A 27,315-nucleotide genomic window follows, 5' to 3' on the forward strand; every position below is an offset into this window, starting at 1 on the left:
AACACACACAGACTGCTCATCTCCCACCTTTCCAGTTTCCTTGCAGGGATGCAGCCCTTGAAATACGTTTTCCTGAGTTAAGAAAGAGAGAAATGAAAGGGGGCAAGCCAGCTTCAACTTCACATGGCATTGCCCACCCAGAGCCCAGGGACTGGCACTAACAGACAATGGGGATGGGTCTGTGTCCCCGATGGGCAGCATCTGTCTCCACTCAGAACAAAGCTGCAAGCATCTCGGGACAGCTCCAGGCTGAGTGGGGAGAGGCAGGAGCAGATGGGTGCCAAGCGTGGTCCCCGCCCTGCACAGGTCGCCCCGTGCCCCCGTCTGCCCATGCAGCTTACTTCTCCCAGTCTCTATCTGTGCCAGAACTCTCCTGATGGCTTCCGGGCTGCCCGGGGCTAGGCATGACCCTTGTCCACGCATTTTCTCTCATCAGTCTTCCTGACTGCAGGTCAGGGTGAAATTCTGCCACCCTCACTCTCACTCCATCCCCTGCCTCCCTCGACCCCCTGCTCCCAGGCTGCAAGGGTTGCTGGGAGGACCTCGGCCATGTCTACAGCGGCCCTCCCCAGCCTTCTAAAGCTGGAGTCCAGCCAAGGCCAGGAAAGAGAGTGTCTGTCATCTTGGGGGGCTCTGCTCACAGGCTCCAGATGATGCCTGAGTCCACCATCCTCTGCCTCCCTCGCCCCCAGCAGACATCAGCTGGATATCCTCAGTGGCAGGCAGGGAGGCCATGGCCAAGATAACAGAGTCAGAGAGCTAGCCTCAGAGAGCTCAGCCCCGGGAGCGAGATCCTTCTGTACTAGAATGTGCACAGGTTCAGTGCATAATTCCTCAACCCACAATTTGCTCTCTGCCCTTGCACTGTCCACAAGGGCAGGGCAGGGGCAGCAGCTTCTATCTCAGTCAGATCCCTATTAGTCATGGGCCGTCATCCTCTGCATGTCCACCACGTGCCTTACAGAGAACCGGAGGCCCAGTCCCAACCTCGCCCATCCAGCTGATGTCTGCTGGCCCCATGCACTGAGCGTGCAAGCTGCCCCGATCCAGTCCCTGACTCAATGGGGCTTACCTCAAGTGAGGGAGATGGCACTTGTCCACTACACAGATAGGTCAGGCCCTAAGTGCTCATGAAGGGAACTGGTGGGGAGGTGATGGAGAATGACCGTGGAGGGGGAGGAGGGAGGTGCCACTTCCAGAGAGAGCTCAGGGAAACTTCTGAGCAGGTGATGATAAGCTCAGCCTGGGGAGGAAGAGCTGGCCACAGACAGAGCCATGGAGAGAGCCACAGCCAGAGCCATGAACAGAGGAGAGAGCCCCAGGAAAGTTCTGAGGCAGGGGAGCATGGGGCATACTAAAAGACAGACACCAGGCACAGGGTATGGGGAAGAAGGTGCAGCTGGGCTCACACTAGGCGAGGTGACCAGCTGGGATTTCACCTGCCAAGCAACAAGAAGCCAGGAAGGACACTAGGCAGAGACGGGGCTTCTGGATCCACTGTCAGTGACCACATAGGAGATTCCTGCAAGGAGTGGGGGTTGGTGCTGGAGAGAAGAGGCTGGACTCACTCATTCAGCCGACACAGGCGCATGGTCAGGAGGCAACACTGGGGCCACAGGGACAGGACAGGGAACAAGCAGACCCCATCCTCTAGACCTAACCTGTAGACCACAGACATAGTGTGAAGGTCGCAGAGAGGGGGCTTGATGTGTTGGGCAGAGACAGAGAGGACCTGAGGGCGTGTCCTAGCGTGTGGGCGCCAGCAGAGGAGTAGGACGTGGTGCCATTTACAGAGACTGGAAGGCCGGGGGCGGGACAGATTGAAGGGACCAAAAGCAGGTTGAGTCTTGCGGAGTCTGGGGTTCCTATGAGACGCCCAGTGGAGGGGCCAGGCAGGCACCTCCGCCCAGGAATCAGGCTCTCCAAGGAGAGGTGTCGCATCAAGGACAAGGAATCCCGGTGGGAATCCTCAGCACCAAGACCTGGGTAAAGCCCTGAGATGAAGCGATCAGGGCTGGAAAACCAGGAAACCAGGAAACCAGGACTTTCACAGCAAGTCATTTAGAAAACACAGACTCACTCACAGATGGACTGCGATGCACGAGGGCTGAGCCCTGAGAGGAAGAGATCAGGGCTGGAAAACCAGGAAACCAGGACTTTCACAAGCAAATCATTTAGAAAACATAGACTCACTCACGGATGGACTGCGATGCACGAGGGCTGAGCCCCGAGAGGAAGAGATCAGGGCTGGAAAACCAGGAAACCAGGATTTTCACAAGCAAATCATTTAGAAAACACAGACTCACTCACGGATGGACTGTGATGCACGAGGGCTGAGTAGATCTAGGCTGAGCGAGCAAGGGGAGGAGTGGGAGTGTGAGATGGGGCGGGAGAGGAACGGGAAGGAGGGCGTGTGAACAGAAGGCTCACGATGGGCGCCAGGAGCTCAAGGAGGCAGCTGGGAGGGGCATGGGCGATGGGCAGCGGGGGTGATGAGGCCGGTTTGTGGGAGGAACCACACTGTGAGGAGGGGAGAGGATCCTTCCAGAAACCCTCCCAGAGAGGCTTGCCAGGTGGACAGTGGTGGGCAAAGGTTCGTGAGAAGCACGGATGTACTGTAGCAGGGAAGAATGGGAGCACTCCAGGACACAGCAGGATGGCGGCCACGTGCTGGCCGCACCCGTGAGTCGCACACAAGGGCATGGTGCCATCTGCCCAATCCTGCCCTTGGCCTGACATCCAATGGGGAATGTGGACGTGGATGTGCCCCCGGTCTTCTCCGCTCAAGGAGTCGCCATGAAGCCACTGGAACAGACGCTGTTGGCCATCCCTGAAACATGCGGGTGTCATGCTCCGGCTCCTGCTGACTCAGGGCAAACCTGATCCTAGCCAGAGGTGGAGCATGCAGCCAGGAAGAACATGGACACGGTATGTTCACACACACGGCGCTCGGCCCACCACTCGCCCACGAACATTTTTCACGCCACTCAGCCAAAGGCAAATGCCTGCCCTACGCAAGACCAGCTCAGAAATCCATGACTTCCAAAGTTGGCTCTGTGATTATCAGCGCGTGCCAAGGAGCCTGTGTCTCCCTGAGATCTGAAACCTTGGCAGGAAGCTGAGATGAGAGAGACTGCTGCAGGGATGGTGAAGAACTGGTATCCTTTGCAAGAAAAATACTAACTGGTGGCTCCGCCGTGCTTCATTTCTGGCAGAGCCCTGACTTGGATGCACTCTGACTGTCGAACAATAGCCCTAAACGATAGAAGGTAAACCTCCATTTTAATAATTCATCTTCTTGGGTTTGGTTGTGCTTGATCAAATATACTAAACTTAATAAAATAATTTGTCAAGGTTATGTCATCTTAGTACAAAAAAATAAAAAAGCAAGATCCCTGAATTGTGCTCAACACTATCCCCAAGCTGAGTGATGTGCGTGTGTGTGTGCATGTGTGTGTATGTGTGTGTGCATGCATGTGTGTGGTTGTGTGTGTGTGCAGATATGTGCCCAAGTGGTGGTGCATGCAGGGATACATGAATTTTAGCCAAGATCTGTTGCAAAGGGAAGCACAAAGCTTCAATGTGCAAGCCTCAAAGGAAGTTGCTAAACGCCTCCATCTTCCAGTTTGGAAACTAAAACTCGGCCATGGCTCTCCCCTCTGAGAGGCACCATAGCACGGTTACCGGTGTGGCCACTGCCACCATGCTGCTGAGTCCGTATCTTTGCCCTGTGTCCCTGGACAAATTTCTAACCTTTCTTCCCTTTCCTTAGTTGTGCAGTAAAGATGATAACCATCATAGTACTGACCTCGTGGGGCTGTGTTAAGGCTCAAGGCTTGGCAGAGTATTCTGTCCATCCCAGAACTCGCCCAGTCCTGTGTCGTTGCCACTGGTCTTCCCAGGTCCCCATGCCCCATCCAGATTCCACAAAGAGCAGCGTTTCAGGACCTGCGACATCTATGGGGTGGTGACTGCCATGAGAAGAAGCTCTTCAATAAAAGAGCTTCCTCCTGGTCCAAACCTCCCACACTGCCACACAGAGGTACTCAAAGCCACCCAGACCAGGTTCCCACATCATGGTCTCAGCCTATGTGGGGACACAGGATTTGGGAAGGGAATGGGGCAGGGGCAGAGGGCGCCACTGGGTCCCGGCCTCACATTTACAAAGGTCTCCAAAGTTAAAGTGTTGATGTTGCCTCCGAATATTTATAGTCATGGAGATATTTTGTCAGAATTTAGAGGAGATTCAAAATCTGTGTCCCTCTCTCAGGCCATACCCCTATAGTGCTCTCAGAATTACTATTTTTAAATAAATCCTATAATTAGCTTATAAATTGCTATGGAAATATGGAACATGAAATGTGGAAATTACCTTCAAATTATCTTTTTTGTTAAAAACTTATATTTGCTCAATGTAAATATATTAAACCTACCACCATTTTGGTATCTCTGTTTCAGAGCTTTTCTTTTTGCTTTCGTTTTCTATCTGCTTGTTTGCTTGCTTGTTTTTGAGACCCCAGATGAAGAGGGTGGAGTTAATCACATATTTATCCTGTTGTAGCGTATTTTCACCATGGATCTTTGCAATGTTCCCAGGTCATTTTGTTGTCTACACATTCCTTTCCGTTTCTCCCCACCCTGACTCTCACCTCCTCCCCTCCCCCGACTCTCACCCCTCCCCTCCCCCGACTCTCACCCCTCCCCTCCCCCGTCTCTCACCTCCTCCCCTCCCCCATCTCTCACCCCTCCCTTCCCCCCTCTCACCTCCTCCCCTCCCCCGACTCTCACCTCCTCCCCTCCCCCGACTCTCATCTCCTCCCCTCCCCCGACTCTCACCTCCTCCCCTCCCCCGACTCTCACCCCTCCCCTCCCCCGACTCTCACCTCCTCCCCTCCCCCGACTCTCACCTCCTCCCCTCCCCCGACTCTCACCTCCTCCCCTCCCCCGACTCTCACCTCCTCCCCTCCCCCGACTCTCACCTCCTCCCCTCCCCCGACTCTCACCTCCTCCCCTCCCCCGACTCTCACCTCCTCCCCTCCCCCGACTCTCACCTCCTCCCCTCCCCCGACTCTCACCTCCTCCCCTCCCCCGACTCTCACCTCCTCCCCTCCCCCGACTCTCACCTCCTCCCCTCCCCCGACTCTCACCTCCTCCCCTCCCCCGACTCTCACCTCCTCCCCTCCCCCGACTCTCACCTCCTCCCCTCCCCCGACTCTCACCTCCTCCCCTCCCCCGACTCTCACCTCCTCCCCTCCCCCAACTCTCACCTCCTCCCCTCCCCCGACTCTCACCCCTCCCCTCCCCTCTCACCCCTCCCCTCCCCTGACTCTCACCTCCTCCCCTCCCCCTGGAGGCAACAGTGTTGCTCTGATTTCCGAGTAGTTGCTTCTGCATTTCATGTTCTTACAAAATAGGCGTTGCAGTCTTATTTGTGTGTATGTTTTGTTTGCATAAATGGTATTGCAATATATACCTCATTCTTCTCCTGACTTTTTTTCTCTCTAAAAATCCACTAGGTTCTGAAGTCTCACCCGTGTGGCAGGGGCACATTTGATCCAGGTTCCCATGGCTGCACATGGCTCCAGCACGATCAGCCACGGTTCACCTGCGCATTCTTTCTCTGATGGCCGGCACCCAGCTGCCTCCAATGCTCTCCCACATACCTCCTCCACACTGAACAGCCTCAAACCCGTGGACCGCGGCAGATCCCATGGAATGCCTCTGGGTTGTATACTCAGCAGCGTAACCACTGGGTCATAGCATCAGGAGCCCCAGATCCTTCTGGAAAGGCTGAAGCATCCACACTCCATCAGCCACCATGAACTTGCCTGCAGAACCATCCAGGCCAACATTTGGCTTAACCAGCTTTTTAACTGTTTGCCAGTCCAACAGCTGGAAAGTGGCATTGTGTTCTAGTTCTCATGTGTGTGATTACTAATGACCTTGAGCTTCTCTTTATATGCATACTAGCTTTGGGGTTTTTCTTTCTGTCATCTGTCCATATCCCTTGCCCATTCTTCTGCTGTGGTTGCTCTCCTTGTCTTTTTGATTGGCAGGAGTCCCTTGTTAATCCCTCATCAACTATTAACATTGCAAATATCTTTTCTCATTTGTTCAGCTGTGCATTAACTTTGTCCATCTTGTCTTTCATTTAACAAAAATCTCTTAACTCTGACATAATGAAATGTGTCAATGTGTTACCCCATGGTTTGTGCTTTCAGATTTTTATTTAAGACATTCCTGCTTATAAGTAACAAAGATTTTTCTCCTGTATATTCTTTTAACTTTTGCTTTTGCTACTAGGACTTTAATTTAACTAGAATCCAGCTGTGTATATGGTGTTAGGTAGAATTCACGGTTTTTAAAAAAATGTTTTATCACAGATTAGTACTGCTATGGTTTGAATGATTATCCACTTCAAAACTCATATTGAAATTCAGGCTGGGCGCAGTGGCTCACACCTGTAATCCCAGCACTTTGGGAGGCTGAGGTGGGCGGATCACCTGAGGTCAGGAGTTTGAGACCAACCTGGCCAACATGGAGAAACCCTGTCTCTACTAAAAATACAAAAATGAGCCAGGCATGGTGGCATATGCCTGTAGTCCCAGCTACTCGGGAGGCTGAGGCAGGAAAATCACTTGAACCTGGAAGGCAGAGGTTGCAGTGAGCCAAGACCATGCCACTGCACTCCAGCCTGGGCAACAGAGCAAGATTCTGTCAAAAAAAGAAAAAAAAAAGGGAAGGAAGGAAGAAATTTAATTGTCATGGACACAGTATTAAGATCTAGGACCAGGTTAGGCATTGTGGCTCACACCTGTAATCTTAGCACTTTGGGAAAACCAAGTTGGGCAGATCACCTGAGCTCAGGAGTTTGAGACCAGCCTGGGCAACACAGTGAAACCCCATCTTCACCAAAACAATAAAAAATTAGCTGGGTGTGGTAGAGCACACCTGTGGTCCTGGCTACTCCAGAAGCTGAGATGGGAGGATCACGTGAACCCAGGAGGCAGAGGTTGCAGTGATCTGAGATTGTGCCACTGCACTCCAGCCTGGGTGACAGAGAGAGACCCCATCTTTAAAAAAAAAAAAAAAAAGGTCTGGGACCTTTGGAGGTGATTAGGCAATGAGTGCTCATCCCTCTTGAGTGGGATTCGTGTTTTTATAAAAGGACAAGTTCATCCCCCTCTTGCCCTCCTGCCTTCTGCCATGGGACAATGCAGCAAGAAGGCCCTCACCAGATGTCAGCACCTTGACCTTAGACTTCCCAGCATCCAGAACTGTGAGAAAATACATTTGTTTGTCATAAATTACCTAATCTCAACTATTCTGTTGTAGAGCACAAAACAGATGAAGATTGATACTGAGATTTATCAAATGCTTTTTCTGCATTGATTGAGATAAAATATATTTCTTTAATCTATTACAATAGTGAATTATATTGAGAGATTGTTAGATATTCCTGGATGAACTCTACTTCATCACTTATTTTTCTTAATATATTTTTAGATTCTATTAACTAATATTTTACTTAGGATTTTTAAAACTCCATTTATAAATAAATGGGTCTATATATTTTTTAATTCCTGTTGTCCCTATTTGATTTTGAAATCCAGATTACATGAGCCTCACAAAATGAGCCAGACAGTTTCCATTCATTTTCTAATTTTCCAAATATCTTGTATAAAATAGAAATTAACCATTCCTAGAAAATATTATAGAAATCTCCAAAAACAATTATCCAGACTTGGATTTTTTTGGTGCCTTTGACTGCCATTTAACCTCCTTCATATGCATTCATCTATTCAAGTTATCTGTCTTGTCTTTCACAAGTTTGGCATTTTATGCTTTTTATAAGAATTCGTCCGGCCAGGCACGGTAGCTCACACCTGTAATCCCAGCACTTTGGGAGGCCAAGGAGGGCAGATCACCTGAGGCTGGGAGTGCGAGACCAGCCTGATCAACATGGAGAAACCCTGTCTCTACTAAAAATACAAAATTAGCTTGGCATGGTGGTGCATGCCTGTAATCCCAGCTACTCAGGAGGCTGAGGCAGGAGAATCACTTGAACCCGGAAGGCGGAGGTTGCGGTGAGCAGAGATCGTGCCATTTTGCACTCCAGCCTGGGTAACAGGAGTGAAACTCTGCCTCAAAAAAAAAAAAAAAAAGGAATTAATCCATGTCATCTAAGTATCAAATTTGTTAAATATGCCTATGCATAATACCAATTTATTATCTTATTTATTCCCCCTCTTGCCCTCCTGCCTTCTGCCATGGGACAATGCAGCAAGAAGGCCCTCACCAGATCCCATTTTTATTGGTCTTTCCAGAAGTCTGTCTAGCATATTAAATTTTTTAAACCAGATTTTGATTTTGTTCATCCTCTGTAGGTTTTATTCATTCTATCTGTTTCTACTCTTATATTTTTCAACTCCTTTCTTATGTTTTCTGGGAGTGGAGTTGGATAGGTGTTGCTCTCTTGCTCTTTTTCCAGCTGCTTGTGTTAAATAGCTGGCTCATTTGTTTTTCCCATTTGTTGTTTCCTGATGAACGCATTATAATCTTTCAATATCCCTTTAAGAGCTACCTTGGCTTTGCCCAAAGGCATGTCACTGATTTGGGCAGGTCACATTGCGTATACATAGAGGAAGTGCTCACATAAGTAGAGTACTCACTCTATGCACTTTTTTTTTTTTTTTTTTTTTTGAGACGGAGTCTGGCTCTGTTGCCCAGGCTGGAATGCAGTGGTGCGATCTCGGCTCACTGCAACCTCCGCCTCCTGGGTTCACGCCATTCTCCTGCCTCAGCCTCCTGAGTAGCTGGGACTACAGGTGCCCACGACCACGCCCGGTTAATTTTTTTGTATTTTTAGTAGAGACGGGGTTTCACCATGTTACACTCTATGTACTTCTTAATTTCCTTGATCATTTCCAAGGGCTATCCATAAATATATTAATTACTTTCCAAAATATTGGAGTTGTTTAAAAAATTCTTTTGTTAATTTTAATGTCATTGATTTGTGATTAGAGAATGCAGTTTATTTTGTATTAATTATTAGAACTTTATTGAGACTTCCTTCATGGCTCAGTGTCTGGCCTATTTTGGTAAATGGTGTGTGCATGCATGGGGGAAAGGCATAGCCTCTGTCTGATGAATGGTAAGTTCTCTACATATCTCATATCTTCAGCTTACTCATTGTATTGATCAAGACTTCAGTATCTGTTTTCTCTGTTCGATCATTAAAAGCTCCAACTACAATTGTTGATGTATGTTTTTCTCCCTGGATTTATAAGTATTGCTTGATATTTTTAGAAGCTGTTCAATTAGATTGACCCTTGAACAGCATTGGGGTTAGGAGCTCTGCCCCCATAAAGTGTATTGCTTTACACTTTTGACTCCCCCAAAACTTGATTACTAACAGCCTACTGTTGACCAGAAGCCTTACCAATACCATAAACAGTCAGTTAACACAAATTTTATCTGTTATATAAGTATATACTATATTCTTACAATAAAATAAGCTAGAGAAAAGAACATGTTATTAAGAAAATCATAAGGAAAAATATTCACTGATCATTAAGCAGAAGTGGATCATCTTAAGATCTTTTTTGGGTTGTTTTGTTTTGTTTCTTGAGACTGGGTTTTCTTTGAGACTGCACTCCCAGGCTAGAGTGCAGTGGCGCAATCAGGGCTCACTGCAGCCTCAGTCTCCCTGGGCTCAGGTCCTCCCACCTCAGCCTCCCGAGTAACTGGGACTACAGGCACACGCCCTGCTAATTTTTTGTAGAGATAGGGTTTCACTACGTTGCTCAAGCTGGTCTCAAACTCTTGGGCTCAAGCCATCCACCCACCTTGGCCTCCCAAAGTGCTAAGATTACGGGTGTTGAGACATCAAAACTGAACCCAGCCATAAAGATCTTCATCGTTGTTGTCTTCACATTGAGGAACCTGAGGAGGAGGAAGAGGAAGAGGAGGGGTTGGTCTTGCTGTCTCAGGGGTGGCAGAGGCAGAGGAAAATCCACATATAAATGGACCCAGCCAGTACAAACCCATGTTGTTCAGGGGTCAACGGTATGTGTACATAATGAATTGATCTTTAATTATTTAGAATTAATGGGTTTCTGTCCTTTTTTAAAAAAAATATTAAATCTTGTTTTGTGCCTTTATCTTGTCAAAATTGTGATAATACCACTCGCTGTATCAGAGAGTTAACCTGCAGATTAAACATGTTATTCCATGTAATGCATTTTAAACCAGGTCTAGAATCCTGAAACCCTGCTCAGCGCTAACTTTGTTGTTTTTCCTTTTTTTCTTTTTTCTTTTTCTGTTTTTTTTTTTTTTGAGACAGAGTCTCACTCTGTCACCCAGGCTGGAGTGCAGTGGCACAATCTCTGCTCACTGCAACTTCCACCTTCCAGGTCCAAGCGATTCTCCTGCCTCTGCCTCCCAAGTAGCTGGGATTACAGGTGTGTACCACCAAACCCAGCTAACTTTTGTATTTTTAGTAGAGACAAGGTTTCACCACGTTGGTCAGGCTGGTCTTGAACTCCTGACCTCAAGTGATGCACCTGCCTCAGCCTCCCAAAGTGCTGGAATTACAGGTATGAGCCACGGTGCCCAGTTTGTTTTTCCATTTTTAATAGACCGTGAGTCTCAAACACTCGAGGTGGCCAGGGCACCTCTGCTGGACTCCCACAGGCCCTACCTGGCTCTCCTACCTCTCCTCTCAGCACCAGGGGACTCCCCTCCCTGCAGAAGGTGCACGAGGGGCTGGGGAGGGAAGAGAAAGTGCCACTCTCTAAGACAAATCCCCCTCCTGGAGGAAGCTAGAGGACAAATGTCCTTCCAAAGCCGGATGAGTGAGCGTGGGCCAACCCAGAGGAGAGAATCCAGAGAGAGTGGCGATCTTGACAAAATAGACACAGAGCAAGCAGCACAGAATCCACCACAGAGCTGCTCAGTGTGACAGACGGCTGCAAGCAGAAGCCCTCAGATGGGAGTGATGAAGGAGCAGCCAGCCCCCCATGGAGAGAAGCTTCCAGAAGGATTGCTCTGCTTCGCTGGTTGGACATCGGCCCACTTTGAGGTCTCTGGACATGCGGGTGGCCCAGAACCAAGTGGCCCAGAACCAGCGGTCACTCATTGACATCCCAGGGTCACCCAAGGTGGGCCCTGGAGTCCGGCATCAATCACTCCCCCAGCAGGGATTGCGACCTCGGGACCCCGCTGCTGAGGGTAACTCAATCACTGCCAGGAGCGCCGGCCCCCACGCAGCTGTCGATCTGAGTGAAACTCTGGGTTTTCATAACACGGGCCCTTCCAGGATGCCTCTCTTCCCAGCTTTATCACCTCTGCCATCCAGCCGCTTTTGAAAGAAAAAAAAATAAGCCAAAGGGGATAATAAGTAACAATTTTTAAAACAGTGTCTTGTTCCTGGTGGTTTACTTGGGAGAAGAGTAACAGATTTGACAAACCGTCCCTGGTAGGTTCTGGACTAGACCCCTATCCAGGGCTGGAAGGAATTAGGGTCACCAGGCCCTGACCTCAACAGGCCCAGGGCTTATACAAACCCTGCTCCCCAGGAGTCAGATCACCTGGGAGCTCCTGGGTCCCCGCCGCCCCTGCTGAACCACAGTAGCCAGGGAGAGGCCCAGGAATCTCCACTCTAAAGTGTGGCCGGTTACTCTGATGCGTGGCTCAGCCCACTGGCCCTGCCTGGCCCCACCACAGCCTCCTCCAGGTCATTCGCACACAGCAGCCCCAAGGGATGAGGCCACCCCTACCTCTTGTTTAAAGTTCTGACCCATAACCCGCAGCAGCATTGTCCGAAGTGGGTTCCGATGTGCCTTTTGTGGGAGAGGTTCTACTGTCTGGTAAGTCTGGGAGTGAACACTGGTTGACACCCCAGTTCTCAGGCAGCATGAGCCCCCGTTGCTTCGGAAGGCTCAACTCCAAAAACACACAGAGGCAACATTCTCAACCCTGAGCTTATGAAATCCCATCCGTCTTTCTCTGAAGATTAAAAATAGGAAGGCAATCAATGAATATTTTTGTGCACCCTATGGCAAATATTAACTGTTATGTACTTGTTTTATGAGAAACTGGAATAATCCTTTGGGTTCTAGCTAGGCCCCAGCTCCCTGACCTGCAAAATAGGGCTCACTTCATATAAAATATGGAAACCGGCAATGGTTAGGCTCAGAGAAGTCAAGTCACCTGTTCGAGGCCACACAGTTGAGATGTGAACCCAGCCCAGCCGAATCTAAAACCCAAGCTTCTGCCCCCATGCCTAGGTGCTTCCCAAAGATGAAAAACACCAACTGAAATGGAGGGTCAGGACCCAAGAGAAAAGTACCACGACTGATAAGAAGCAGGGATGAGGAGGAGACAAAACTGGCTCCTAGAGGTGAGGCTTCACATATGGCTCCAAGCCCGCTCGCAGACCACATGGAGAGAGGTGAACAGGTGGGTGGGTCTCCCTATCAGAAAGGAGGCAGCATATGCGTTCCTGAAAAGAAAATTCTGTAGCAGTTGACCTGGGAATGCTGTGTGATAAAATAGGAATATAATTCTCAATACCATTTTCATGGAGAAATACGGTGGGAGGACACCCTGCCTGCAGCTGTTTTTTACAAAGGCCTCCGCAGGAGTCGGTGGCACAGCGGGAAACTGCTCAGTGAGGAGCTGTCTTTGCACATGCACGGTCCCGTGGTCTAGACACGTGGACTTCTTCCTCCAGAGGTAGACTTCAGGGTACCCAGAGACATGGACGGACTGCGTATCCTGCAAATAATCATCTGTCTTTCAAAAGCAATTGTTGGGCTTTTGGTAGAAGCCAGGGAGCAGAGACACCGTCGTGGCTGGTGATGCATGGGTGCTGTTGGTGAGGCTGACAACCCGGTGTACAGGCAAGGAATTTAATCAAAATTCCTGGTGGGATTAAATGTCTCCATACCTCCAGAGAGACGCTACAGGAAACCAACTGTTTATGCACAGGGGTAGTTTGGGCTCCACTTCAAAAGATAAACAATTGTCTGATCACATCCCTCAAATTCTACACAGTAGAGCTTGGCCAGAATTCCCCGGCATGGAAACGCCATTTGCCAACTGCAGCCATGGAGAAGCACCTGGCGCCACCCGGACCGTCTGATTTTAGCCACAGGGAGTCTCCACGCACCCTTCAGATAGAACAGCTTAGGAATGAGCTTCCTACAATTGAATAAATCAACTTTCCTTATAGAATTATTGTTGTTCATTTAAAAATCATTAGATCGTCACTTTGCTTAAATTTTAAAAATCCAACAGGATCATAGAAGGATTATTTTCTTTTTTTTTTTTTTTTTTTTTTTTTTTTTTTTAATTTATTTATTTTATTGATCATTCTTGGGTGTTTCTCACAGAGGGGGATTTGGCAGGGTCATAGGACAATAGTGGAGGGAGGGTCAGCAGATAAACAAGTGAACAAAGGTCTCTGGTTTTCCTATGCAGAGGACCCTGGGGCCTTCCGTAGTGTTTATGTCCCTGGGTACTTGAGATTAGGGAGTGGTGATGACTCTTAACGAGCATGCTGCCTTCAAGCATCTGTTTAACAAAGCACAACTTGCACCACCCTTAATCCATTTAACCCTGAGTGGACACAGCACATGTTTCTTTTTTACTCCTCTATTCTTGGGGAAGAAGTAAAATGTGCTAATGATTTTCTTCTGGCTTAATAAAGAAAAATAACAAATATTATACCTTTAAGAAAACAAAGATGTTGGTTCAAATATTATTGCCACTTCAACACATTATGAAGTAAGACAACTACGCAAAGATGTTGGTTCAGATATTATTGCCACATCAACACATTACGAAGACAACTTATCAGAATTACAGCTCACTTTTAAGACAAAAGTGACCTTTTCCAGACTCTCTGGAGTCCAGGATCTTGGAAGATGCCTTCATTAGCGGTGACGTTTCCAAGCACAGCTTTCTTTATTGCAGCGTTAAGGGAGGCACGTCAGTATCCTTCACCAGAAGTTAGACTGGGCTATAGTTTCCAAGCTAAGCCTGAGAAACTCAACACTAACAACAGAGAGAATGGACGGGCAACAATATCTTAGCAAATAGAAACGGGAACAGAGAATGTTCCCTCCAGTCACTCTCAATGACAGCAATCGGATAAGAGTCTGTCACGCCATCACCCGCAGTCAGACGCTGGGGAGAACTGCCAGGCCTCTCTTCATGTGATCCAAGGTGAGGGGTACTAGTCATGTGACCACTTTGCAGGCACAGGGGAGTCACTGGGTCTGGAAACAGGGACAGGTCCAGCTTGGGCATGTGGGTGGCCAGCCTCCAAGGTGATGCCCAGTGACCCCACCTCCTGATATTCACACCTCCTGCCCAGTTCCTTCCCCATGGCATCAGGACTGGTCTGTGTGATCATCTGGCAAAAGGGTGATGTCACCTCTGAGATTAGGTTATAAAAAGACTATGGTTTCCTTCTTTGTATCTATCTCTGTCACTCTCCTCTTCCTCTTTTTTTCTCTCTCTCTATCTCATCCTCTTTTTATGTCTCTGTCTCCCTCACCTCCCTATTTCTGTGTCTCCCTCTTGTCTCTCTGTCTTTCTCTTCCTTTTTCTCTCTTTTGTCTCTCTCTGTCTCTCTCCCTTCCCTTTTTCTGTCTCTGTATCTTTTTCTCTGTCTCTCACTTCCCTTTTTCTATCTCTCTCTGTCTCTTCTGTCTCTGTCTCTCTCACTTCCCTTTTTCTCTTTGTCTCTCTCTGTCTCTCACTTCCCTTTTTTTCTCTGTCTGTCTGTCTCTACTTCCCTTTTTCTCTTGGTCTCTCTCTGTCTCCCACTTCCCTTTTTTTTTCTTTTTTTTTGAGACAGAGTCTAGCTCTTTCACCCAGGCTGGAGTGCAGTGGCACGATCTCGGCTCATTGCAAGCTCCACCTCCCGGGTTCACGCCATTCTCCTGCCTCAGCCTCCCGAGTAGCTGGGACTACAGGCACCCGCCACCACACCTGGCTAATTTTTTGTATTTTTAGTAGAGATAGGGTCTCACCGTGTTAGCCAGGATGGTCTCGATCTCCTGACCTTGTGATCCACCCACCTCAGCCTCCCAAAGTGCTGGGATTATAGGCATGAGCCACTGCACCCGGCCTCTCACTTCCCTTTTTTCCTCTGTCTCTGTCTCTCTCTACTTCCCTTTTTCTCTTTGTCTCTCTCTGTCTCTCTCACTTCCCTTTTTTTCTGTCTCTCTGTCTCTGTCTCTCTGTCTCTCTCACTTCCCTTTTTCTGTCTTTCTGTGTCTGTCTCTCTCTGTCTGTCTCTCACACTTCCCTTTTTCTGTCTGTCTCTGCTTCTCTGTCTCTTTCTGTCTCCCCATCTCTCTGTCTCTGTCTCTCTCTGCCTGTCTCACTACCCTTTTTCTGTCTCTCTCTCCCCATCCCTTTCTCTCCTCACTCTCAAATTATGGGGACAGCAAGCAGTCATGCTGTAAAGCAGCCTTACAGAGAGGCCATCAGGCAAGGAGCTGCATCCTGGGCCCAGCCGACAGAAAGTGAGTGGGCCCGGAAGCAGCCCCTCTGGCCCCAGTCGAACCTTCAGACGAGGCAGCCTTGGCTGACAGCTTGATGGCAACCTCGTGAGAAACCCTGAGGCAGAACCCCCAGCTAAGTCCCTCCTAGATTCTAGAGCTCAGAAACCATGAGAGACCATCAATGTCTGTTGCTCTAAACTGGGTAACTTGTGAGCAGCCGTAGATAATGAGTGCAACAGGGACCCAGGTGGAGCCAGGCAGGGCCCTTCTTGAAGATGACGAGGAACACGAGCTGGAAGCTGCAGGGAAGCATCAGGCCACAGCGAGAGAGGCCAGGCGAAGGCCCACAGAGCCAGGCGAGGGACTATCTAGGAGAGAGAGTCCTGAGGCCATCGCCTGGACCCATGAGTCCAGCCCTGCCTGGAGGGCCACCCCCAGAGCCCTTCAGGAACTCCCAGCAGCACTAATTAGTTACACCCTCCTTTCCAATTCCATTTTGAAGTGGGGGTCTTGCAAGCGGGCAAGCCCTGGCTGAATCACTGGGTCTGTGAAGCTCTGCTCAGGACCCACACCCTACCCAGGGACCAGAGGTGGCCCCAGAGTCAGCACAGATGGGGCAGCCCTGTAGCCCAAGACCCTCTCTTTGGCCCCAGCAGGAGTTGGAAGAAGTATAGACTTTCCTGTGAGCTCCCGGCCCAGGGGCTGTGGGGTTGTGGGCTCTAGAGGGGCACTGCCTCCAGCCTCCCGTCACTGCAGAAAACAGGAGAAATTGCAGATGGCAGGCCAGGAGCGGTGGCTCACACCTGTAATCCCAGCATTTTGGGAGGCCAAGGCAGGTGGATCACAAGGTAGGGAGATCGAGACCAGCCTGGCTAACACAGTGAAACTCTGTCTCTACTAAAAATACAAAAAAATTAGCCAGGTGTGGTAGCAGGTGCCTGTAGTCCCAGCTACTCGGGAGGCTGAGGCAGGAGAATGGCGTGAACCCGGGAGGCGGAGCTTGCAGTGAGCTGAGATCGCGCCACTGCACTCCAGCCTGGGCGACAGAGCAAGGCTCCATCTCAAAAAAAAAAAAGAAAGAAAAAAAAAAGAAATTGCAGAAGGCAGCGAGTGACCCATCAGCACAGGGCTCTGGGGCTCCCTTCAGAGGAGCTGCTCCAACAAGGTGGAGAAAAATGATGGGATGCCTGGGAGTTCCTGTTGCATTTCCACATGGTCCACTTGGCCACAGCACAGGAGACAGCTCCCGGCTACGGGCATGGCCCTCACCCCTGCGTTACCAAGACCTCCGGGGGATGCAGACAGCCCCAGCTGGGCTGGGCAGGTGAGGCCTTCGCCCTGCCTTCTGCATCCCCCTCCCTCATGCCCAGCCTGGACTCCTCTTGCTCTTCCTCTGAAATGGTCTCCTCCTGTTGCTGTAACCCAAACCCTACTGAAAAGGACTGCCACTCAGCAGTCACCCTACCTGTTCATGTGCAGCAGGTCTCTCTGTAATGTGAATTATCCACGCCTATTTAAATGTTTAATTCTGCAAATACATTGCAGAGGGAAGCGTGCTCCCCTCTCTCCTCCATTGTGGTATGTGGCAGCTCTTCTAGGACCTGTTCCCTGGGGTCCTGGCTGGCAGGGGATGTGTCTGTCTGCCCTGCACACACACAGGGAGGAACTTGTGTTGCTCCCGACCAACCTTCCGCCACGCACAGAGCCCCTTGTGTCCAAAACAGAGAAAGATGCCCAGCAGAAACTAAGGACACCGGCATTGGCAGCAACTGAGGTTCTAGTCTCCACTCTGGCACTTGTTAGCTGTGTGACTTGGAGTGGCTGATTTAGCCCCTCTGTGCTTGGGTTTCTGTCCCCTGGAAAGGAAGGAGGCTGCTGCTCCAGTTCCCGCAGGCTGCTGTGTGTTCAGTGGAAGAGCCCACCGTGAATGCTCCAAGGTGAACAAGTGAGCTAGCGCCCAGTGCCTGCCGTGAGCCCACCGCTCCCAGCCTGTGCAGCGCCCCTGGCCTGAGACAGGAACCCCGGTGCCCTTCCTATTTCCCTGAGGGACTGGCAGTACACAGGCTCCCAAGATGCAAGGTCATGTGGCCTGGGCTCTGCCTCTGGTGGCTTCAGGGCAGAGCACGAGCCCCAGACACTGGCCCCTTAGCCCCAGACATTCAAGGCATAGGAGCAGCCCATCCCACCTGCACCCCATCTTCGGCCTCAACACACCCTTGTTCTTCAGGCTTTGCTGGGAAGCCTCCTCCTCCTTCTGAGAAGACCCTCTCACCTCCCTTTCCTTTTGAAGGTGAGAAGGGGAAGATTCCGGAACATCGTGTACTGCCTTGCTACATCCCTATCGTGATTAGCAGCTGGATATGGGGCAGCCAGAGAGTGTGAGGTTCAGGAAAGCAGAACTCAGTGGCTGGCACTGTAGAAGACGAGAGAATTGAGCTGGCACTAAGACGGGGCAGGCACGGGGCAGATAAGACCTAAGACAGAGTGGGCAGGGAGGGACGTGGAACATTCCAGGCACACGGAGCAGGCAGGCCCCATTGGAGCAAGGATTTCATCTGAGAGGAGCACAAGGTTAAACAGCGAAGTCCATGTGCGGCCAGTGCAGAAGGTGCTTGGCTGCCCATCCGAGGGCTGGGCTTGGAGCCCCTGCTGCCCGCCCTCAGGAGCCTGCAGTGATTCCGTGTCCCCCAAGACACTCAGACAGAGCGTGGAGTCCCAGTGACTTCAGACGACAAGTCTCCTGAGAGGCTGAAGCAGGGATGGACCAGCCTCACTCCCAGCCTTGCACAGATGAGGAAACTGAGGCCCAGCAAGGGGAACGACCCACACCCAGGCTCAGCCCAGGTACAACGCAATTCTGCGGCCTGGTTCCAGCCTCCTGGCCTGGCCTGCCATCAATAGCGTTGCTATTACCTGCTGATGGAAGGATAAATAGAATAGCAGATGTTTGTAATTATAAACTTCTTAAGACTTTTTTTTTTTTTTTTGAGAGGGAGTCTTGCTGTGTCGCCCAGGCTGGAGTACAGTGGAGCCATCTTGGCTCACTGCAGGCTCAGCCTCTGAGATTTAAACGATTCTCATGCCTCAGCCTCCCGAGTAGCTGGTGTGTGCCACCATGCCTGGCTAATTTTTTTGTACTTTTAGTAGGGATGGAGTTTTGCCATGTTGGGCAGGCTAGTCTTGAACTCCTGGCCTGAAGTGATCCGCCCACCTCGGCCTCCCAAAGACTTTTTCTTGTAGAGATAAGGTCTCACTCCGTTGCCCAGGCTGGTCTCAAACTCCTGGACTCAAGCCATCCTCCTGCCTTGGCCTCCCAAAGTGCTGGGATTGTAGGCGTAAGCCACCACGCCTGCCAGACTTTTTTTTTTTTTATGGACCATAACAAACTTCAGTGTCGTTTCATTCCTTAATGTGGCAACTTCAAAAGACAAAAGGAACTCTTTTTTTTTTTTTTAGACAGAGTCTTGCTCTGTCACCCAGGTTGGAGTGCAGTGGCATGATCTCGGCTCACTGCAACCTCTGCCTCCCAGGCTCCCAGGTTCAAGCAATTCTCCTGCCTCAGCCTCCCAAGTAGCTAGGACTACCGATACATGCCACCACGCCCAGCTAATTTTTGTACTTTTGATAGAGACGTGGTTTCACCATATTGGTCAGGCTGTTCTCAAACTCCTGGCCTCAAGTGATCCAACCACCTCAGGCTCCCAAAGTGCTGGGATTACAGGCCTGAGCCACCATGCCCGGCTGAGACGCAAAGGAACGCTCTAATGTAGTTTCCTACTGCTGCTGCAACAAATCACTGGAAATTTAGCATCTTAAAACAACATGAGAGTATTGCCTTGTAGCTCTGGAGGTCAGAAGTCTGAAACAGGGCCCCCTCGCCTATAAGCAAGGGTCTGCAGGGCTGCGCTCCCTCTGCGGGCTCTGGGGGGATCTGTTGCTCGCCGTTTGCAGCTTCCAGCAGCCGCTCTCATCCCCCGGCTCGGCCCTTCCTCCATCCGCAGTCGGGCCAGCACAGCATTTCTCTCACCTCCTCTCCTGCCTCCTCTTCCCCATGTGAGGACCTTTGTGATGACTCTGGGCCACCCAGATAATCCAGGGCCACGTCCTTATTTTCAGGTCAGTTCATGAGCAACCTAAATTCCATCTGCGACCTTAGTCCCCCTCTGCCCTGCCAGGTGACATATCCACTGGCTCTGGGAATTAGGATGCAGACAACTTAGGGGGCCATTACTCTCTGCCCACCACAGTAACCAAACGTCTCAGCCTAGGAGGAATTTTTGGTTTCAGCTGAGTCCCCTTGCACCTACCACAGCGATCACACAGAGTGACCCTGCTGGATCGGATGAGCAGTGGCACGGTCAGAGAGGCCAGGGCTAGCCATGCTCTAAGGGAACCGGTCCTTGTCATGGAAAAGGAAGCTGTGCCCCAGTGCCCATGGCCTGGCCTGGAGTCCAGAGGCACTGGTCCCCATGGCCGACTCCCCACATCCAGCAGCGAGCTCGAGGCCACAGAGCAGTTGCCTCTCAGGTGTCACCTTTCCTCACCCTGCCCCCAGGGGCACCCCTTCCTCACGCAGCGCAACCTGGAACTATCTACTGCACAAGGAGGCCCCAACATCCCCCAGGCGCACGTCCTGGGGGCTGCATACATGACATGGCTAAGGACCAGCTTTCTGCTGAGCGAGTCATGTCCTGTGTAACTCCAGGGAGTGCTGTTTTCAGTGTCATCTATGTGGATGGTGCCCCCAAAGTTGTGCAGTGCTCCACCTGGGCAACTACCCATGGCACGCCTGAAGATTACAGTGAGGAGTGGAAGGGAGTGGGACATTCTCCACCATGGGATTCAGGATGAAATAATGAAGACTACTCCCTGTATTTTCTTGACAGTGGCACACCCATGATCTAACCTGCCTTATCCTCAAGAAAATTCAACTACTTCTGGGTCAGCACCTGAGTGTTCCCTGAGGGCCAAAGTTAGAAAATCCAATCATGCTCAGGCCAGCTGAGACGGGAAACTCCCATGCCCACCTCACAGCTGAGTTGAGCTGTGGGGATGGCAAATAGTTTACCCAGGACCATGTGGCTAATAAGCAGACTCAGGCTGTCAGGAGAACAAGCTGCTCTGCCCCCAGTGTGCTGTGTAGCCCTGGCGGAGGCACTGTACCCATCAGAGTGCCCACTGGCAAAGCCACAGCGGGGAGGTTCGGTTCTCCCAGCAGCCGGAGGGCAGCAGCCAGGTGTGGAGGAGTGGCGGGTCTGAAAGCAGCTGGCATCTGCGCAGCTTTGGCTCTCTGATGGGCAAGGAGGGGCGCTGCTTCCATCACCTGGAGCACTGCTGCTGCCGAGGCTCAGAAGTGCGATTTTTCACTAAGAATCCTACGGAGGGGGAAGAGACAGCACCTGCAATCCGCCCTGAAACATGGGCTTCTAGTGGAAGCTCATCCACGGGGCTGCAGCTCTGCTCCAGCAGAGCCATCCTGTCCATGCCCTGGGGTGTGGGAACTGCTGGTGCCAGCAGAGCCGTCCTGTCCATGCCCTGGGGTGTGGGAACTGCTGGTGCCAGCAGAGCCGTCCTGTCCATGCCCTGGGGTGTGGGAACTGCTGGTGCCAGCAGAGCCGTCCTGTCCATGCCCTGGGGTGTGGGAACTGCTGGTGCCAGCAGAGCCGTCCTGTCCATGCCCTGGGGTGTGGGAACTGCTGATGCCAGCAGAGCCCAGGAGAGAAGACAGAGACGGAGACCTGGGCCTGGGCAGGTGCACCGCTGGCACTGGGACATACAGGCATCTCCATGAATGCCCAGCACGGCAGCCCCTTCCCACGGCCTCGTATGTCAACCCCATGGCAACGTTTAGGGTGCCCTGGGCAGGTGTTACTGTTGCTTGTGATACAGAAAGCAAATTGTCCCAGGACAGCACGTGTCCCTTCTCCCTTTTCCAGCCCCTCCTGGTCCCTCACAGCCTCATCTCACTCAGCCTGGCTGCTCCCCACCACCTGTCCAAACAGCCTCCCTGCCACCACCCCAGACCCCGGGTCGTACTGCCACAGCCTCCCTCTCCCTTCCAACATGAACACCCCGAGAAGCACAGGGGCTGGCGCCTCCAGGGCAGCTACATTGCAAAAGCGCTTGACCACAAAAGCCCACGTTCACCGAAGTGTTACATAAAAACCTGTAGACACTTCTGAAACGATGCTTTGCCCACGCTCCAGGTGAAGCAGCCTCTGCGCCAGCCCTTCCGGAATCCGCACTCAAAGGTTGAGCTTTGCGCACCATCCTGAAAAACTTTAGGGCCCAGGTTGGGGGACAGTATCAGGGAACAGATGGATTTTATCTATTTGACACTCCACATAGTAACATTTTGTTATCTAGGCCATGGAGACTGGGACTGAGGCCAGTGGAGTCCCAGGGGAGGTGTTCCACCAGTGACAGTCGCGATGAACCCCCTGCATTCCCACCCCTGTCCTGTGTCTCTTTCCTCCACACTCAGCTCATGGATATAGAAAGCTTTCTCTGTTCACTGCCGCCCTGAGCCACACAGCAATGCCCTGTCGCTCCTGCACACGTGACCTTCGGAAGGCGCTGCCTCCCCAGCCAGCAGCTGGAGGTCTTCAAGCCAGCCACGAGGGCGTGTGGAGTATGCAGTCACTGCTGCCTGGGGCAGCTGGGGCTTGTGCTGATTTGGTCAAATCCCCCAGGTACCTCCAGGACCCACGGAATCCACCAACTACACCAATGAGGAAGCTGCCCCAGTGAACGGCCCTTCACACGGCCTCTAGTCACTGAAGGCCACAGGGCATCTCCTGTGTGTCCAGCCCTCCTCTGTGCCCAGCGCTTGCTTAGTGGTCCCTATGTGACTGTCCTTGGGGAGGGCAAGACGCGAAAATGCACAACAAACCCTGAGCTGTAAGCGACTGAGCCCTTACCCCCGATGTGTTCAAGCCCCAGCAGAGCCAGAGAACCACGTGGCCCAAGGGTGTGAGTCTCCTACCCCTCTGCCACCTGCTCTTGGAAAGCAGTTAGTGACCAAGGGAAAGGGATTGGAATCAGGGGCCCTAGAGCACCCGAGCCAGTGCCCGGCACTCAATGGTCCTGGAGGTGGCCTTGGTCACTTCACCCCCAGAGCAGCCTGCAGAGGGTCCGGCCCCTCCACACAGGAAACATCTAAGCGGGGCTCTGGCTGTTTCAGGCCCCTGCCCCACAGAGCCAGCCCCGAGGACAGCCCTCAACCTACCCCAGCACGCCAAGACATGGGAAGAGAGAGGTTGGGACCCAATTAGGGAGACCTGTGCGTTTGACAGGGAAGGCTGTGGCCGGCAGGGAGGGCACTGTGGGCTGGTGCCCCCTGCCCCCCGGGTGTCAGACAGAGCAGGGTAGAAGCTGTTTTGGACTGTTTGTGGCCCCCCAAATTCATATGTTGAAATCCTAACCTCTAAAGCGATGGTAATAGGAGATGGGGACTTTGGGAAGTCATAGGTCATGAGGGTGGAGCCTCACGAATGGGATTAGGGCCCTTATAAAGGGGGCCCCCAGAGAGCGGCCTCTCCCTCTTTCCACCAAGTGAGAACGCAGCAAGAAGGCTGCACCAGAAAGGGTCCCCACCAGAACCTGGCCGCAGGCCCCCTGGTCTCAGAGCAGCTGGAGCCAACAGAGGCAGAGCCCGTACACGCTGCTCCCCAGAGGAGACCAGAGGGCCATGGGTGAAAGAAGGGACCACAAAGAAAACGTGATCCGTGCCCTTCCTTCCCTTTCATCTCAAAACCACAAACATCTTCAGGCCTGAAGATTAAAGCCCCTGCCTGTGGACAACTCCATGCCCTCCCCGTCAGCAGTGTGGCCCCTTCCTCTTTCTGTGACACGTCCTGCAACTCCATGCCCACCCCGTCAGCAGTGTGGCCCCACTCCTCTCTCTGTGACACGTCCTGCAACTCCAGGCCCGCCCCGTCAGCAGTGTGGCCCCTTCCTCTTTCTGTGACATGTGCTGCAACTCCATGCCCACCCTGTCGGCAGTGTGGCCCCACTCCTCTCTCTGTGACACGTCCTGCAACTCCAGGCCCGCCCCGTCAGCAGTGTGGCCCCTTCCTCTTTCTGTGACATGTCCTGCAACTCCAGGCCCGCCCCGTCAGCAGTGTGGCCCCTTCCTCTTTCTGTGACACGTCCTGCAACTCCATGCCCGCCCCGTCAGCAGTGTGGCCCCACTCCTCTCTCTGTGACACGTCCTGCAACTCCAGGCCCGCCCCGTCAGCAGTGTGGCCCCACTCCTCTCTCTGTGACACGTCCTGCAACTCCAGGCCCGCCCCGTCAGCAGTGTGACCCCTTCCTCTTTCTGTGACATGTGCTGCAACTCCATGCCCACCCTGTCGGCAGTGTGGCCCCACTCCTCTCTCTGTGACACGTCCTGCAACTCCAGGCCCGCCCCGTCAGCAGTGTGACCCCTTCCTCTTTCTGTGACACGTCCTGCAACTCCAGGCCCGCCCCGTCAGCAGTGTGGCCCCTTCCTCTTTCTGTGACATGTCCTGCAACTCCAGGCCCGCCCCGTCAGCAGTGTGGCCCCTTCCTCTTTCTGTGACATGTCCTGCAACTCCAGGCCCGCCCCGTCAGCAGTGTGGCCCCTTCCTCTTTCTGTGACATGTCCTGCAACTCCAGGCCCGCCCCGTCAGCAGTGTGGCCCCTTCCTCTTTCTGTGACATGTCCTGCAACTCCAGGCCCGCCCCGTCAGCAGTGTGGCCCCTTCCTCTTTCTGTGACATGTCCTGCAACTCCATGCCCACCCCGTCAGCAGTGTGGCCCCACTCCTCTCTCTGTGATGCGTCCTGCAACTCCAGGCCCGCCCCGTCAGCAGTGTGGCCCCTTCCTCTTTCTGTGACATGTCCTGCAACTCCAGGCCCGCCCGGTCGGCAGTGTGGCCCCTTCCTACCTCTGTGACACGTCCTGCAACTCCATGCCCACCCCGTCAGCAGTGTGGCCCCTTCCTCTCTCTGTGACATGTCCTGCAACTCCAGGCCCGCCCCGTCGACAGTGTGGCCCCTTCCTCTTTCTGTGACACGTCCTGCAACTCCAGGCCCGCCCCGTCGACAGTGTGGCCCCTTCCTCTTTCTGTGACATGTCCTGCAACTCCATGCCCACCCTGTCGGCAGTCCGGCCCCTTCCTACCTCTGTGACACGTCCTGCAACTCCATGCCCACCCTGTCGGCAGTCCGGCCCCTTCCTACCTCTGTGACACGTCCTGCAACTCCATGCCCGCACCGTTGGCAGTGTGGCCCCTTCCTCTTTCTGTGACACGTCCTGCAACTCCAGGCCCACCCCGTCGGCAGTGTGGCCCCTCCCCTCTCTGTGGCGCGTCCTTCTGGGCAGCTCTAGCTTCAGCCAGGGCCACAGGGCAACGCAGACTCAAGAGCGCTTGGTTGATTCATGGCGGTCACAGCCACTGCTGTGCCCCAGGAGCTCAGGGCCCCGCGCCCAAGTGCCTCCCAAGAACCACTGGGGGTCGGGCGCAGTGGCTCACATCTGTAATCCCAGCACTTTGGGAGGCCAAGGCAGGCAGATCACCTGAGTTCAGGAGTTCCGAGACCACCCTGGCCAACATGGTGAAACCCTGTCTCTACTGAAAATACAAAAATCAGCCAGGTATGATGGTGTATGCCTGTGATGCCAGCTACTAGGAGGCTCAGGCAGGAGAATCACTTGAACCCGGGAGGCTGAGGCTACAGTGAGCCGATGGTGCCACTGCACTCCAGCCTGAGTGACAGAGTGAGTCTCTGTCTCAAAAATTTAAAAAATAAAATAAAATAAAATAAAAAATAAACAGAACTGCTGGGACCTGGGACCCCCCTCCCAGGCCCAGGCATGACCCCCTTGCCACCTGCTGTCTTGGCTCAAACCTCTCCCAGGGGCCACCCCTGGCCACCCCCCACTTTCTAAACTGCACCCTGCACTCCCATCTCCGGGGCTCCCCAGTTCCCTCTCCTCCCTCACAGCTGACAAGGTGTCACGAGCATCAGATGAACGAACACACACAGCACACACGTCACCCGCCTTGCGCACAGTGGCTGTTCAGCATGAGATTTAACTTTGAATATTCACAGAATTTCAGACACCGTCGATAGCAAAGCACTGCCTTATTTTATGAACCACTAAGAAAGAGAAAATGCTGCCAATTAAACTGACATGACGCTTTCTTATCACTCATAACTTTCATTTTACGCTTATTGAAGAAGCTCTTCTGGACTTAATTAGACATGGATTTGTACTGGCCATCACTTTGGCACACACAAAAAAAGAAAGATATCAGCAAAATAAAATTTGTTAAGATATTTCTAAAATGTGTGCACATTAAGTCCAAATATTCCAACTCCATTTCCCTCCGAGCCATCAAGCCCTGTGCTTGTCCTCATGCTGATGTCCTCTGAGCTGTCAGAAGCATCCAGGGTGCAGCTGATTCTCAAAGAACATGTAAAAGGACGAAGAGCCATAGCTGCAGGGCCCAGAAGCCTGCCTGGGGCTGATGGAGTCAGCCTGCTGCCTCTCGCTTAGGGGATTTTTCTGCGAAAGGCTGATTCTCAACATTCCGGCCACTTGGTCTCCTAGGGGCAAGCGTGCTCCACCGTTGTCTTGAGAATTTTCTACCAGGCCCACACCCATCTGCAAGCTTTGAGACTAAGGCTGTCTTGTTCAGGCAAAGGCAGGCCGGTGTCTTATTCAGGCACAGACAGGCCCAGTGGCTGCATGGCTGGCCGCTATGGTAAGACGTCTTCAATTACAAGATATGTCCTGATTTTGGAGATGTCCAAGCATTAAAAACTAGGCCAGGCATGGTGGCTCACTCCTAGCACTGTGGGGGGTGGAGACAAGAGGATTGCTTAAGCCCAGGAGTGTGACATCAGCCTGGGCAGCATAGCAAGACCCCAACTCTACAAAAAATAAAAAATTAACCATGCGGTAGCAAATGCCTGTAGTCCCAGCTACTAGAGAGGTTGAAGTGGGAGGATTGCTTGAGACCAGGGAGTCGAGGCTGCAGTGAGCCGTGATCACACCACTGCACCGCGGCCTGGGAGACAGAGTGAGACCCTGTCTCACAAAAATAAAATAAATAAATAAAAACTGCATCCTCAACAGGCTGAGGCTGGAGGACACCACAGATTTAGGAGTTTGAGGCCAGCCTGGGTGACACAGCGAGACCCTCTCTAATTTTTTAAATAAAAAAAAATTAAACAGATAATAGGCCATTGTGTTTTTACACACAAAGCCCCCAACAAGCCTCAAAGCATCCCTCTCCCTGGTGGTCACGACAAAGTGACCCAACTCACGCCCTGCTTCCTTTTCAATCCTGCGTTGACTCCAGAGCCAATGCAGTCCCAGCTCTGCTATGACTCAGTGGCCTTGGCACTTCCAATTGCCTGCTGGGTGCCTCATCTGTGAATTGGGGCTGTGAACATAGCAGAGCCTCCCCCTCGGGGCTGTGATAAGAACTAAGGAAGTGACACTCTTAGAGCCCATTGAAGGCTGGGGCACACAGATGTGAGTGCTGGCCATACATGCACTCCATCCCATAGCATCTTTCCATAGGATCACGACTCCACCCCACACCATCACTCCATCCCACACCATCACTCCATCGATAGAATCACTCCATCGATAGAATCACTCCATCCCGCGCCACCGCTCCATCCCGCGCCACCGCTCCATCCCGCGCCACCGCTCCATCCCGCGCCACCGCTCCATCCCGCGCCACCGCTCCATCCCGCGCCATCACTCCATCCCGCGCCATCACTTTATCCCACACCATCCTTAAATTTTGCACC

The 27,315-nt window shown here is 52.1% G+C and overlaps 1 protein-coding gene and 1 long non-coding RNA gene across 2 annotated transcripts in view; one reads left to right on the forward strand and one right to left on the reverse strand.

The window, feature by feature from the left end:
• Window positions 1-1,855: 1,855 nt before the first annotated feature.
• On the forward strand, window positions 1,856-11,384 carry LOC117979296 (uncharacterized). The gene is made up of 2 exons (XR_004670060.3): window positions 1,856-3,269; window positions 5,517-11,384. It is a non-coding gene; the product is annotated as an uncharacterized LOC117979296 (long non-coding RNA).
• The window catches only part of LOC134729881 (uncharacterized), a 38,748-nt gene continuing 21,720 nt past the window's right edge, over window positions 10,288-27,315 (reverse strand). Inside the window, exon 3 of the transcript XR_010111400.1 lies at window positions 10,288-12,505. The gene's annotated coding sequence lies outside the window, so the exon portion shown is untranslated. The remainder of the gene's footprint in view (window positions 12,506-27,315) is intronic.

Source organism: Pan paniscus, chromosome 1 (genome assembly GCF_029289425.2).
Source record: "Pan paniscus chromosome 1, NHGRI_mPanPan1-v2.0_pri, whole genome shotgun sequence".
NCBI lineage: Eukaryota > Metazoa > Chordata > Mammalia > Primates > Hominidae > Pan > Pan paniscus.